The 13,078-nt window shown below is 55.6% G+C and overlaps 1 protein-coding gene across 8 annotated transcripts in view; it reads left to right on the forward strand.

Annotated features, from left to right (window-relative positions):
• Window positions 1-13,078, forward strand: part of ZMIZ1 (zinc finger MIZ-type containing 1) — a 228,497-nt gene that overhangs the window by 152,176 nt on the left and 63,243 nt on the right. The window contains exon 1 of one of the 8 annotated variants that reach the window (XM_053663904.1): window positions 8,776-8,998. The exons of 6 other annotated variants lie outside the window; for them this stretch is intronic. The gene's annotated coding sequence lies outside the window, so the exon portion shown is untranslated. Of the gene's footprint in view, window positions 1-8,775; window positions 8,999-9,205; window positions 9,770-13,078 lie in introns of those variants that run through there. One more of the 8 variants, XM_053663903.1, reaches the window with a different exon arrangement.

Below are 13,078 nucleotides of genomic sequence, written 5' to 3' on the forward strand. Positions count from 1 at the left end.
AACAGTTTGGAGGCTATTTCAGGTACCCAGACAAGAGACTGATAGGGCGGAATTGTACTGTGTGTAGAGGGAAAGGGGTGGATGTTGGCTGTCTGGTGATGCCCACTGTCCATGCCCCTGCTCAGGCTGCCCATGGGCTGGGCCTCAGAAGCTCGTTTGGTGACATGGAGTTGTTTTATGTTTGACTCTCGAGTTACTGGTTCTGAAGATGGTGCACAGCACCTTTCTGGGTAGGGGGAGTCTTAACTTTGGATTCCTTTAATTTAAAAATGAAAGTGTTATTATAGGGTGTTTATTTGTAATCACAAAAATAATATTTACTTCTTGTAAACAATTAGGAATATTATAGCCCTGGCTGAGTGGCTCATTTGGTTGGAGCCTCATCCCATACACCAAAGGTTGCAGGTTCGACCCCTGGTCAAGACTCTTACCAAGATTGCGGGTTTGATCCCCAGTTGGGGCGCATGCAAGAAGCAGCTGATCAGTGTTTCTTTCTGCATAGCTTCTCTCGCTTTCTCCCCCCTCCCCTTTCACTCTCTTTAAAATCAATAAATTATCCTTGGGTGATGATTTATTTTAAAAGAATATTATAAAGAAAGTAAACAGTAGCGGGAATCCTCTACCTTGGGATAACAACTTGGTGAATAATCCGTTGGTCAACAAACGTGTTGAGCACCCATGTGTCAGGCACAGAGCCACCGGGAATGTGGCAGTGATCGAAACAGACAAATCCCTGCCTTTTCGGAGCTCACGGTGGACCCAACATGATATAACTGCCAATGAGTCTACAAGAATGGGACCGTAATTGGCTTTTTTGTCTTAAGAGGATTGTGTGTATTGGAGGCATCTTGTCTGGCCTGCTCCAGCCTCTGTAGGAAGTCAGTGGGGGTCAGCTCAGTAGTGATACTTCTTGGGGCCTTCTCAGCCAGACTTGGGGAGACCAGAGTCCCCAGCAGCAGAGGGAGATCCAGCCTCTGCACTAGGTGCCATCACCGGGTAGGAAGCTATGGCCCAGAGAGAGACAGTGTGCTCTGCTCTTAGTCACGCAGCAAGCCCCCAGGTCTCTCTCCCGGCAGCATCTCTCTCAGTTGGGGGCTTCACATCGTCGGGCAGAGGAGTGTGCTCTTCCCACCTGCCACGTTCAGCTCTGCAGATCCTAATTTCAACCTTGGCCTCCCAGTCCTCACCGTGCCCTGGTGGCCACTTTGGATTTTCCCCAGTCAGACATTCCTGTGTGGCCTGTCTGCTCAAGTCCAAATCCCCAAGGGGTCGGGGAGACCTGGGACCACACTGGGGAGTAAAGGAAGCCACTGGATCCCTGGGCTCGCATGGGCTGGGAGCAAGAGGCTGGAAAAGGGTAAGCATCTCACACAGGGCTTTCAGGAAAGGGCGGGGAGAGGAGTGCACCAGATGATGGATTTCTGGTGAACTGTAATGGGCTTGGGAAGTTCATCAAACTGCTCTGCTGCTGCCCAGAACATACTAAGGTGCTTAATCGTGCTTCTCAGCCACCCTTCCTCTGCTCTTACCTGTTATAGCAGCCCAAAGCAGAAAGGGCCTCAGAAGCTACAAGGCTACCAGTGTGGGATTCCTCCTGCAACTGGCCATTCTCAGCTTACCTACCCCAAGTGACAAGGTGCTGACCACTACCCCTAGATGGCCCTGACGGTCAGAAGCTCTCTTCTCCTTTGGAGCCCAAGTCAGATGCCTCCATCTATCCTTCTGATGTGTGTGACTCCCACTGTGGGTCAGGAGAGAAGCTGAAAGGTCCAGGATTTTACCCCAACCTCCCTGTGAGGAGGAGGTGGAGAATGTGGAACAGAGTAGGGCAGTGCTCCCCACCTGAATTCCACCAGCTCCTAGAAGGAGGCAATTGATGGACCCGAGCTCTTTAGAGTAGTAAACCCTCCTATCTGTCTTGCACTTTACAGTTTGGAGAGCACGTTCTTGAGACTTGGAACACAGCACTGGGAGAGATGGCTTGAGGCTCTAGAGCAACCCAGGAGTCCAGGATCTAGTCCTGGACCTACCACTGATTTGTCATGTGACTGGAGGAAGCCCTGGCCCCTCTCTGACCCTCAGCTTCCTCTCTTGAAAAATAAGACTAGGGCCTCATTGTACCAATGTTAAATGAGTTGACAGTTCCACATGGACAAGTAGAGGCTCTGCAGGGAGAGGTGCTGGACAGAGTAGGCCTTGCAAGATTGGGGGCACACTGGGGTCAGATGGTTGCTGGTACAGCAGCCATCACTAGGGGCCTTCAGCCCTGCCAGGCCCCAGTGTGCCCCTAAGCCTGCATACAGCCTCGGGTCAGAGTGTATTATGTGTGTGTGTGTGGCCTTAAATCCTTCCCACACCTGAGCCCCATTTCTTCCTCTGCAAAGCACACGGCACCCTCCTGGGGCCTGCGTAAGCCTCTGTCTGGGGAGTGTCAGGAGTGGAATTCGGCCGCCCCGGCCCAGACGGGTGGTGAGACAGACATACAGCTTCAACAGGAAAGGAAATTGCCTTTCCAACTGCGGGGAGCTTCTGTCAGTCCAACCCTGGGGCCGTCCGGAAGCCCCTGTCAAAGCTGTGTCCTGGGAGAAGCAATAAAACCCCAGGACTGCTGAGGCATGGACATTCGAGCTGCCTTGCCTGTCCCTTGCCTTCAAAGGCAACTCCAGAAATCAATGGGGAGAGATTCATTAGAGGCCTGCGTGGTGAGCTCCGCACCACCTCCAGCAGCCCCTTTGTTAGCCGGCTTGAGCTTCCTGTCTGAGCAGGCTGCCTCCACTGAGAAACAACCTGTGTTCTTCTAGACAGCAGGTCGGGGACCTTGTATCTGGGTGGGCGGGCAGGGGGAGACAGGCACACAGACCCCACTACTCACTCATTCACTCCCTGATTCCCTCACTGATTCAGGCACCTGGTTGTTGCTTCATTCACACAGCAAATACCACACGTTTGCCTGGCATGTGTTAGATACTGTCGATATAACCTGTGCGGAAGGGACAAAAGTCACTGTTGACATGGAGCTTACCTTCCGGGAAGGAAGACAGAGTGAACAAGAGAGAGAATTGACGTACAGCAGTCAAAAATGCCAAGGGGAGACCGCAGTCAGGAAAGAGTTGCAGGAAGTGTCAGGAGGGGCTGCAGTTTGGAGCAAGGGTGGCCGACAAGGCTTCCCTGAGAAGTGTCATAGGAGGGCAAGCCTGCAGGAGGTGGGGAGTGAGCCGGCTGCCTGGAGAAGAGCTGCCCGGCAAACCCTGAGGGTGCATCTGGGGCGCTGGAAGCCAGAAGGACAGCAAGGCTGGAGCGGAGTGAACCAAAGGGAGGAAATGAGGTCAGGGAGGAGACATGGGCCAGGTCACTCGGGGTCTTGTGGGTCATAAGTACTTGGGTTTTTTCACTGACTGAGCCGGAGCCACTGGAGGAAAAGGAGTTAAGCAGAGGAGGATGTACGGCAACTTCCATTTTAACAGCATCACCACCTGTATTCATTGCTAGGGCTTCCATAACAAAGAATCACAGACCTACAGGTTTAAACCACAGAAATAAAATGTGTTGTCTCACAGTTCCAGGGGCCAGAAGTCCAAGATCAAGGTGTCCCATTGGCATGACCATGCCATGTCCCCACTGAAGGCTCTAGGGAAGGGTCTATTCCAGGTCCCTTTCCTACTTCTGGTAGTTCCCTGACATGTTGCTCCAGTCTTCACGTGACATTCTCCCCACATCTATATTTCTGCTTTTTATAAGTCTACCAGTCATGTGGGATTAGGGCCCACCCTAATGAATACATCCTACTTCCAAATAATGTCACATTCACAGGCACTGGGTGTTAGATTTCAGCATCTTTTGGGGGACACAGTTCAACCCACAACACCACGGCCTCCCCTCCTGCTGAGAATCATCACTGTTCTATTATCTCCTCTCCTTCTCCCTAGGACCAATGTTAGGTATCCTCACTCCCGTGTTACAAAAGAGGAGGCAGAAAGGCTCAGGAAGCCTGAGTGACTTCTTGTCCAGGGCCACCAGCTAGCCAGCGCTCGTTTTCTGCGTCCCAGCCTACAAATCCAGGCATGTCCTCTCCCTCCACAGCTCTTTAGCTTCTGGGGACATGGACAGTTCCTGATCCGCTCTGGCTCCTGCCTGCCAGCTTCTCTGCCCACAAGACACCCCGGTGGCTGGGGGCATCCTACTGCCATGGGCAGACAGCCTCGGGGCTGGCCACCTTTCCCGCTGAGCACACAGGAGCAGGCAGCTCTTGAAGACTGAAACCATCATAGTGTCCATTTTGTGCCTGGATCCTAGGCTTCCTCCCCCAGCTTCTCTCCTCCAGCCTGGTAGGAGGCTTTCCTGGCTCCCCAATAATCTTAAAATTGTAAAGCTTCTCAAAAGTGCCAAAAGGAGGTGGGGGCAGGGGTGGGTTTTGTTTTCTTAAGGAAATGATTATAAGGTTTGGGCAGAAGCCAAATGCAGACCTCTGAGAATGCAGTCACAGTGTGGGACGAGGACCCTGCAGGTGGGTGAACCCAGGGGTGTCTCCTCCGCCATGTCCCTGCGCCCACCTCAGGTGGGGCTCCAGCCAGCCCAAAACGTCACATGGATGTTAAACATAAAAACGAAACATAAGGAAATTATTTCAGTGTGTGTATTGTGGTATGCTAAAAAGAATACAAAACGAGAGGGGTCTCTGATCCCCCGTGGGACTTGGACCGTCTCTCTCCCCTGGAACTTGGAGTCCCATCTTGGAAACAGAGTATGACAGTTGGCAGTGCAGTGAGAATGCTGGGTGGTTTAACCCCTTCGGCAGGTTGTCTAAACCTCTCTGTTCCTCGGTTGTTGTCATCTCTGGAGCAGAAACAATAATCACACCCTATCCCACAGGGCCGTTGGTGAGGATGGCGTGTGGACACTTGGAAAGTGCTGTACCTGTGCCAGGCAGTCAGCAAGCGCTCTGTCCCTGTGAGCTGTGCATGACTACAGACGGGCAGAGGCCTGGGTCCAGCTCGGGGCCCCAGCTCTGTCTCCCAAGTGGGAGTGTGCCCTCCTGCTGTCCCTGTGGGTGGGCAGGGTTTTGAGTAGTGGCGGGGACACTTGCACTGGCCAGGAGCTGAATCCCGACTGTGCCTTTCTTCTTCAAGACTGTACATCTAGAAGTGAGGAGGTTGAGCAGGGGTGGAAGGAAAAGGGACAGAGGGAATATCGTTATCAGTAGACACAGGGATTTATAGCTGTCCCTTCAGAGGTGAGAAGATAGGAGCCCCAGAAAGAGTCCCTGGAGGCAGAGCCCTGAGTCGACACACCCAGTGCAGCTGCTTGGGCTGGCAGGGAGACAGCTGCTCCAGGGCCTGTTACCCTCAGTGTGTGTGTCCCTTAATCGACACACTCCTGCCCGGTACTCCCTTCCGGGCATCCTGAAAAGGACCCGTCGGGTGACGGTGGATGACCCAGGGCCTGCGCTCATCCCCGTCACACTCATCCTCAGACCTGCCCAGGGCCTTCCTGTCTACCTCACGCTCCCTCAGAGTGCTCGAGCCTGCACGGGTGCCCTCTCTGAGTCCTTGGGACCTTTGCTGAGACCTACTGAATCAGCAAGGCCGGAATCAGGAAGAGGTGGGCTGAAGAGCCACCTCTTGAGTTCACTGCCCTGCCTCTCCTCAGCTTGGGGGGAGGGAGCTTGCATGGAGTGTGTCCCTGGGCTCCCACCACACAAAGTTCTGGGGGTGACCCATCTCTGAGCTACTTTCTACCCCAGGGTGACCTACATACTAGGTGGCTTTGCTTTTTTTCTCCTTACTGGTCCGGGCTGCTTGTTCAGGGTCTGGGCGCTCCATCCCTCTGTAAGTGAGCTGGGGAATCCTGGAGGAGGCTTCTTCCGCACCCCAGACCCAACCCTGGCAGGCCCCTCCCCCCATGGCCTGGTTAGTCCTTCAGAGGTGGGTTGCGCATGAAAGGCTTCCCCAGATGGGAGAAGCATCCTTTCTCCCACACCCTCCTGCCTTCCTGGCTGCAGTGTTGTGATTTATTAGTGGCCCCTCCTCACCAGGGCCATGGCAGGAGTTCAAACACCCGCAAGAAAATGCCACCCGCTATTGATCCCAGAGTCAGGCTTCCCGAGCTCTCGAGGGCATTCATCAGGGCGCCGGGGACCTCAGCTCTCCCTTTCTTCTTCCTTTCTTCTGCCTCCCAAGTCATTCCTCTGGGCTGGGCCCCCCCCCCGCCCCGCCCCCACCAGGCCACTGGGAGAGCCCCGGGAGTGACTGAGCGCAGAGGTGGAGCCTTCTTTTGTCTGCCGCCCCTTTCCTGTAGATCCTTATCAAGGCAGGCGTCCAGGGGGTGGAGCGGGCCACTGTGGGCCCCAGGCCTTTGAGCAAATCTTTGGAAGTTAGAGGAGTCGAGCTGGAATGTGAAGAAGTCTGTAGGGAGAAGCCATTCTGAAGCAGGAACTGGTTGGAGTACCCGGATTTCCTTAGACTCGGGAGTGTAGTGTTAATAAGAGATGGCAGGAGAGAGCCTTGAAGAGGGCCCAAGCGAGGCTTGAAATTAGCATGTGAAAAACCCTAGCTTTGGCTGCTTAATGGATGCTTGAAAACAATTTTTTTTCCTAATTATGTAAATCTGCTAGTGGAGTGTATTTACTGGGGTGGGGTGGGGTTACCTGGGGAAAGTCAAAATTATAAGTCCTAGACCTGAGCAGCTTAAATATTAGCATATCAATGCTATCTCCTACTCCACCTCAGAGCTTCTCTCTGAGTGGTCCCTGGAAAGTGGGGGAGGAGACTGGCGAGGCTGTGTTCTTAGTTTCCCAAGCAGAACCCCTGGTTGGTGTCCCTCTGGTATAAGTCTCTGCTCAATTCCAGTGTAAATTCTGGCTAAATTTATAGGAGTGGTTTTTCTGAATTGAGTGACCTGGGCTGCCCACAAAGTACCAACGCTTACAGGTTATTTCAAGAATGGACCTGGGAGCTCCAAACATTTGGGTGTTTGGCGGCTGAGAAGGCACTAAGGATGAGGTCACCATTGTGAGGTACCACTGCAGCACAAAACTCCAGGGAGGGGAGGATCCAGGAGAAAAGTGATCTAATTACTGGAGGTCTTGGCTGTTTGGATTCTGTGTAATGGAAGCTTGAGCCCAGGCATTATGTTGAAACCAAATTAATGTTAGAAACCAGGTCTGAGGGACATCCACCTCAGTGTTTTCTTCCGAAAGGCAGGCCAAATTGTTGTGGCCGTCTGTTTCCGGGCGTTGGAGCAGAGCGCTGGGCTTTGGAGTATGTTGTCTTGGGGATCTGTAATGGAGACCGGGCCAACCAAAAAGAGAGAGATGGGAGAATCCTCGTCCTGGGCTTCAGGGCTTCTCCCTCGTGGGATCTAAAAACCCCTGTGGGGCTGCTTGGGAGGGCAGGGCCCCACTGAATGTCTCAGTAAATAAATGATTGTCCTCAAGGAAGCTACTCTAACCCAAGATGTGGGAAGTCCTTAGATGAGGTGAGATGAGCAAAGCCTGGACTTTGTGCAGAGTAGGGAAGTCCTTCTTCCCCTGGTGCCCCTGAGCTTGGCCCCACAGGAAGGGGTTGCCAATTAATCTCTCTTGCAGGAAGCTAGTTCTTGTCCAAAAGGCAGCAAGTTATAAAGTCTGAATTAATCCATTTAACCAGCTCCTCCGAGGGAAAGCCCCATGACAACTGCATTGCCAAATGCCAACCCCAAAAGTGATATTTCAAGTGTCAGTGGGTGGGATTAGAGCCTGCTAACCGTTTTTGCCAAACGAGGAGCAGGAGCGATTTCTAGATAAGTGATTTGTCTCAGCCACTTCCAGAGAGGGCAGTACAAGAGAGGACAGAGTAGGGGCCAGCCAGAAGCTCAGACTGAAAAGGGTGGGGGTAATCCTGGATTGAAGTTAGAAGCAATGTCAAAGGCCAGTGGACCTGATCAATTCCCCGGATGGCACGGAGAGCAGTGCAGGGCACTCCAACATAGAGATTTAAGGACGGTTCTGGCTACCTTTTTTTAAGATGAACGACCGGGTCCCACCTACCTTTCTAATTGTTTGGGGCAGTTAGGTCACCATCAGGAAACTTTCACTGGCAGGTGGGCGGGGCTGGGGGAGGGGGCTATAACATATAGTTTCTTCCAAGAGGATGATAGTGATGGGAAGTAAAGAGGGAGGGGTGGAGTACCATTTATGGTAGGGCAGAGGGTGGGCTCCCATGGGGGTGTCTGCGGTGCGGAGAGGTATACAAGGGGTAAGCTCAGCTCAACGCCAGGAGCCCATGCAACAGACCCGCTAGAAGGGAAAGGCCGTGGCCACCACAGGATGCAGTCAGGAAGGCAGCAGCTTACCTAGGGCAGGGCGGGGCTGTGCAGCGGCTGCCCCCGGCTTCCCTGCCGCCACTGGCTCCAGGGCACAGGAACTCCCCGAAGTCAAGGAGCTCAAGCATACGTGCGCCCGCTCACCCTGTTCGGGGAATCCCAGGGGTGGTAGGTGTGCCCCTATGCCTGAAAAGATGCTGTGCTGCCTGCCTTTTCCGCCCTCAGCCTATTCCTAAAATCCTTTAAACTGAGGTCGCGGTGTGGACGCCCCAGTTATGCCCCGCCTCCTCCCTTCCTACCCTACCCCTAGGACATTGCAGCCTCCAGGCCAACTCCCTCCTCCGCCCCCACCCCGCAGGGACCCTCATTAGCATGACCACTTGGGAAGATTCGCTGGGGGCGGGAGATACCCGAAGTCATCCCCACCAGCGCCTACCCGGCGGCCCCCTCGGGCGACAGCGCTCTGGGAGCCCCACTTACACAAGTGTTACTTCCAATTAATTGCCTAGGTAGGGGAGGGAAGGGGGCTGGTCACCGCCCCCGCCCGGAGGCTGGAGCGCCGCTGGTCGGGAGGTGCGTTCTCTCAGTGGCGTGCACCAGCACCACCCCTGCTTGCAAGTTTGAAATGTGAGCTGCCTCCGATTCATAGTCGCTCTTGCTCCCTCGCAGCAAAGTGGCTGGGCTGGCGGTCTGCGCGCGAGTGAGTGCGGGCGGCGGGCTGGGGGTGGGGTGCGGGCAACGAGGCTCACGGGGCGGGTATGGCGCGCACGAACCAGGGCTCCCTAGAGACGCCGAGGCAGGCCTGCTAGCCTTTCATCCTCCTCCCGCGCTCCTCCTCCCTCCCCCCCCCCCCCCCCCCCCCCGTCGTGGCGCGCTGGCCTCCCTCGAGCCCCTAAGCCCCACTCGGGCGCACGCAGAGTGGGTGGTCGTGCCCGCGGTGTCTGGGCAGTGCTGCGCAGGGCGCAGGCCGTGTGAAGTTTCCCTGGCGCGCCCCTTGCGCCCCCGCCCCCCGCGCGCCCCCGGCCCATCCCCGTCCCCGGAGGGCTGTCGCTTGTGCCCGGGCGCGCGGCTGGCTGCCTCCACGGCGGCGGCGGCCCCATTAGCAGAGCCTCCGCCTGTGATTGGCTTCGCCCAGGAAGCTGGAGACGGGCGATGAATAATTGATGTGTGCGGTGCGGTAGCCGGACGGCGGCGGCGGTGGCGGGCAGCAGCGAGCGGGAGCGCGGGAGCCGGAGCGCCCTCGGAGCGGGCAGCGCCGAGCGAGCGGGCTCCGCAGCTGCCCGGGCCCCCCGCGCCGCTGCCGCCGCCGACCGGGCGCGGAGCGGGGATGCAGGCGGCGCCTGCTGCCAGCGTGCAGCCTTTGTTCGGCGCTGGCTGAACCCTGCCTGAAGTCGCTCGCAGCGGCCGCCCCTGGCCTGGCCCCATCCCACTGCGGGAGCCAGGGCGAGACCGCGGCCGGTGCAACTTCCAGGTAAGTGCGTGACTGAAGGGGTCGGGTCCGGGTCGCCTGTGGGCTGGGGAGGGCTCCCTCCCGGGAGCCGGGGTGAGTGTGCGTGCCTATGTGTGACAGAGGAGGGCCGGTGCATTGTGGGTAGCGCCGTGTGCTGCATGGTGTCAGCCCAGGGCTTGGCCGCGAGAGTGGCACCGGCGAGCACCGGGCCGTTTTGTGCACTCACAGAAGGGGCCCTCATTTCTCCTCAGGGCCTGGGGCCAGGGTGCTTCCCACACTCTCTCCGCGAAGGTCAAGTGTTGGCTCTCCAGCAGACATTTTACAAGGCTCAGTCCTCAATAGGTTCCTATGCAAAAATAAGAATGGCCAGGAAGCCTTCCGGGAAGGCCTCAGCCTAGGGGTCCTTAACTTCAAGCAGTTCCTTTGTCAGGATGCAGCCCTAATTTTGAAAGCATTCCCCCACCCCACCCCCCACCCCACGCCACCCACCCCCCACCTCCCTCTAGGCCAAGGTGGGTGGCTGGTGATACCACCATTGCGGCAGGTCGCTCTTTGGAGAGGTAGTAGGTGCAAACCAGACTTCTGACAAGTGTTTGTTAGCAGGCCGACTGGAGGAGGAGGCAAGGGACCAGTTTGCACTAGAGAGCAGGAAGGGGCCTTTCTGGGGTGCCTGACACCAGGCTGTAAAGGTCTTTAAAGACCTTGGAGACTGGGTTTCTCAGAGCACTGCCCTGGAGCTAAAAAGAGGGTTTAGCCCGTGGTTTTGGTGTTGGGATCTTATAAGCCAACAAGGCTTATAAGAGCCCATGGCACTAGTTAGGTCCCAGGTCATGGATCTCACTGGAAACCAGGTTGGGGGGGGGGGGAGACTAGGAGACTAGGAGAGGGAGACTTGCAGGGGAGACTAGGAGAGGTCAGGGATTTGACTTTCCTTGCCCTAACCCTTTGCACCAGTGGAGGGAGGTGGCACCTCCGTAGATGAGCTTCAGGAGACCTTCATCCTCAGGCTGGGAGGCCAGATTCCCTGCCCTCGGTGATCAGGCTGAATGGCCAGGTCAGTACTGGGCATTGCTGGTGACTCCTCTAGCAGGAAGGTTTTGTGAGGTGGCTGGCAAGCATTTGGTGCCAGAGTGCTTCTTAACAGCCCATCCTTGAGAGCGGGCCACAGAGTGGGCCAGAAATCTGGCCGGAAAGTGAGTTGGAGTGAGGAAGGTAGCACCACCCTGAAATCAGTGTGACCCCCGATGGGACATAGGGACTTAGGTCCTTCCAATTCTGGAGCTCTGCACGTGAAGCTCCTTTTCATCCAGTACAGAGCAAAAGACCCTGTCCCATGGTATGTGTGGGAGGGTGGGGTACAGTGAGTCTTGGGGTCCACGTGGCTGCTAATACGCCTCTTCCCTTTTTGTATGTATTAGCCAGGCAGTGACTACCCCCCAGCTAGCTGGATTCAAGTCCCCTCCTGAGCTATTTTTAACCTGAACTTCCTTAGTGAGAAACCACCAAACAGCTATGCTTTGGTGAGAATCTGGGTCTCTACCGGAAGCAGCAGCCTGCACAGAGTTTGAGACTTGCTTCATAATGCTATCCCCTACACAGCCTCCCCAGCCACCAGAACCACTTCACCTGTCTCTTACCTCTTGGTTCTCACCACAGCCTGTGCACTTAGGCCTCGGGAGCCTCGGTTTCAAATGGGAAAACTGATCATCCTGTAAGGAATGGAGGAAGCCAGTTATCACTGCAACTGGAGCCAGGCCTTGACTATGAGTCCCATGAAGGCAGGGGCCATATGTTACTTATCGCTGTCTACCCCAGTGCCAAACACAGTGCCTAGCAGGTGGTAGACAGTGACTGCTGAGTGACTGGCTGAACAGAAAGCTGGTCCAGTGCTGAGTTCCCTGTTGGAGTGGAGAAGTGATGGAGAGATTGAAAGAGCACTTCTGGATTTAGATCAGTGTCGGCCGAGAAGTAAGAGACCAGGCCCTGCTTAGTCCCTGGGAACTTTAAGATGAGCCCCTAGTTTGCTGTCAGCCAGTCAGACTGAGAGAGCCACTCCCACAGATGTTCAACCAAAGTCCTGCCCGGGAGCTTCCTGAGGGTTCTTTCTGGGTCACACCTCAGAGAGTAAGGATGACAGAACTATGTCTAAAACTATGCAATCCAGTATGGTAGACACTGGCCACATTTCAAATGTTCAACAGCCACATGTGGCTAGTGGCTACCAGACTGGGCAGCTCAGGTTATAAGGTGTCTCTACTGCGGCAAGAAAGTTCCACCGGACAGCTTTGGCCTAGAAGAATGGAGATTTAGGACAGAAGTGAGCTGAGGACACTAGTCCAAGAGCCCACAGGTGTGACCCTGCAGGATGAGTCTGTTTGATTAAGGCACCTTCCATTTTCCTTGCACTTTATTTTTTGACAGCCTCCCAGTAAGGAAAGTATAGATAAGCCCGGTGCTCCTATTTAGCCCAGGAGCAAGCTGAGGTTTGGTTTTGCCCAAGGTCACCCAGGAAGTGGCATGAGCCCCAGGTTTCCGACTCCTGCCGAGGTCAGCCAGGGGGCAAGGGTGGGCAGCCGTCCCAAGAGCAGCCTCAGACCTCCCTCAGAACTCTCTTGGTGCCCGGTAGGCGTCAGTCTTTGTGAAGTCATCCATCGATTGGGCGGGAGAGCCAGCTCAGCCCCTGGTCCCTGGGAACAGAGAGTTCTGTGCTGGCAGAGCTGGAACAGGAGGGAGAGAGGCTCTCTGGGCGAGGGAGGTGTTTACCTTGATCAACACAGGTTTGGTCCTGAGGGAGAGACCGGCTCTTCCCCGCAGGGAAGCGCTGTGTTGGTGGGCCTTTGGCCAGGTTCGTAAACACCACCCCGGAGAGAGGCATACAAGCCCCAACTCAAGGGGGAGAAGAATTTGGGGACATTTGCTCCCACCCCACCAGGGCCTGCTGCCCCTCATGTCGTGGGGCTTCACTGTGCCACACTTGCCCCAGAAACCTCAGCTGCAGGAGGAAACTCTCCAGGGCCCGGCAGGGAAGCAGCAGCCTCACAAGGGAGCCTGCTGAGGGAAAAACAAGGCCCCTACCCTCGAAGCACTTCCCGCTTCTCAGGGAGCTAGCTCCTGGGTCACTAACCACAGGCAGCAAAGGACAGTCAGCCCACTGCCTAGATGGGGCGCAGGGACTTTCGGCCCCAAGGTCACACAGCAGTGCAGGCCTGAATGAAGCTAATGTGCTTTCATGGTACACTCTGCAAATTCCATTCCTTACTCTGCCATTTTGAACTTGAAACCATGTAAGATTTCATTGTCCCTGGCTTCAGTGTCCGGCTCCAGCGTGAG

This window comes from Artibeus jamaicensis, unplaced genomic scaffold (genome assembly GCF_021234435.1).
Source record: "Artibeus jamaicensis isolate MK-2021 breed Jamaican fruit bat unplaced genomic scaffold, CSHL_Jam_final contig_332, whole genome shotgun sequence".
Taxonomy (NCBI): domain Eukaryota; kingdom Metazoa; phylum Chordata; class Mammalia; order Chiroptera; family Phyllostomidae; genus Artibeus; species Artibeus jamaicensis.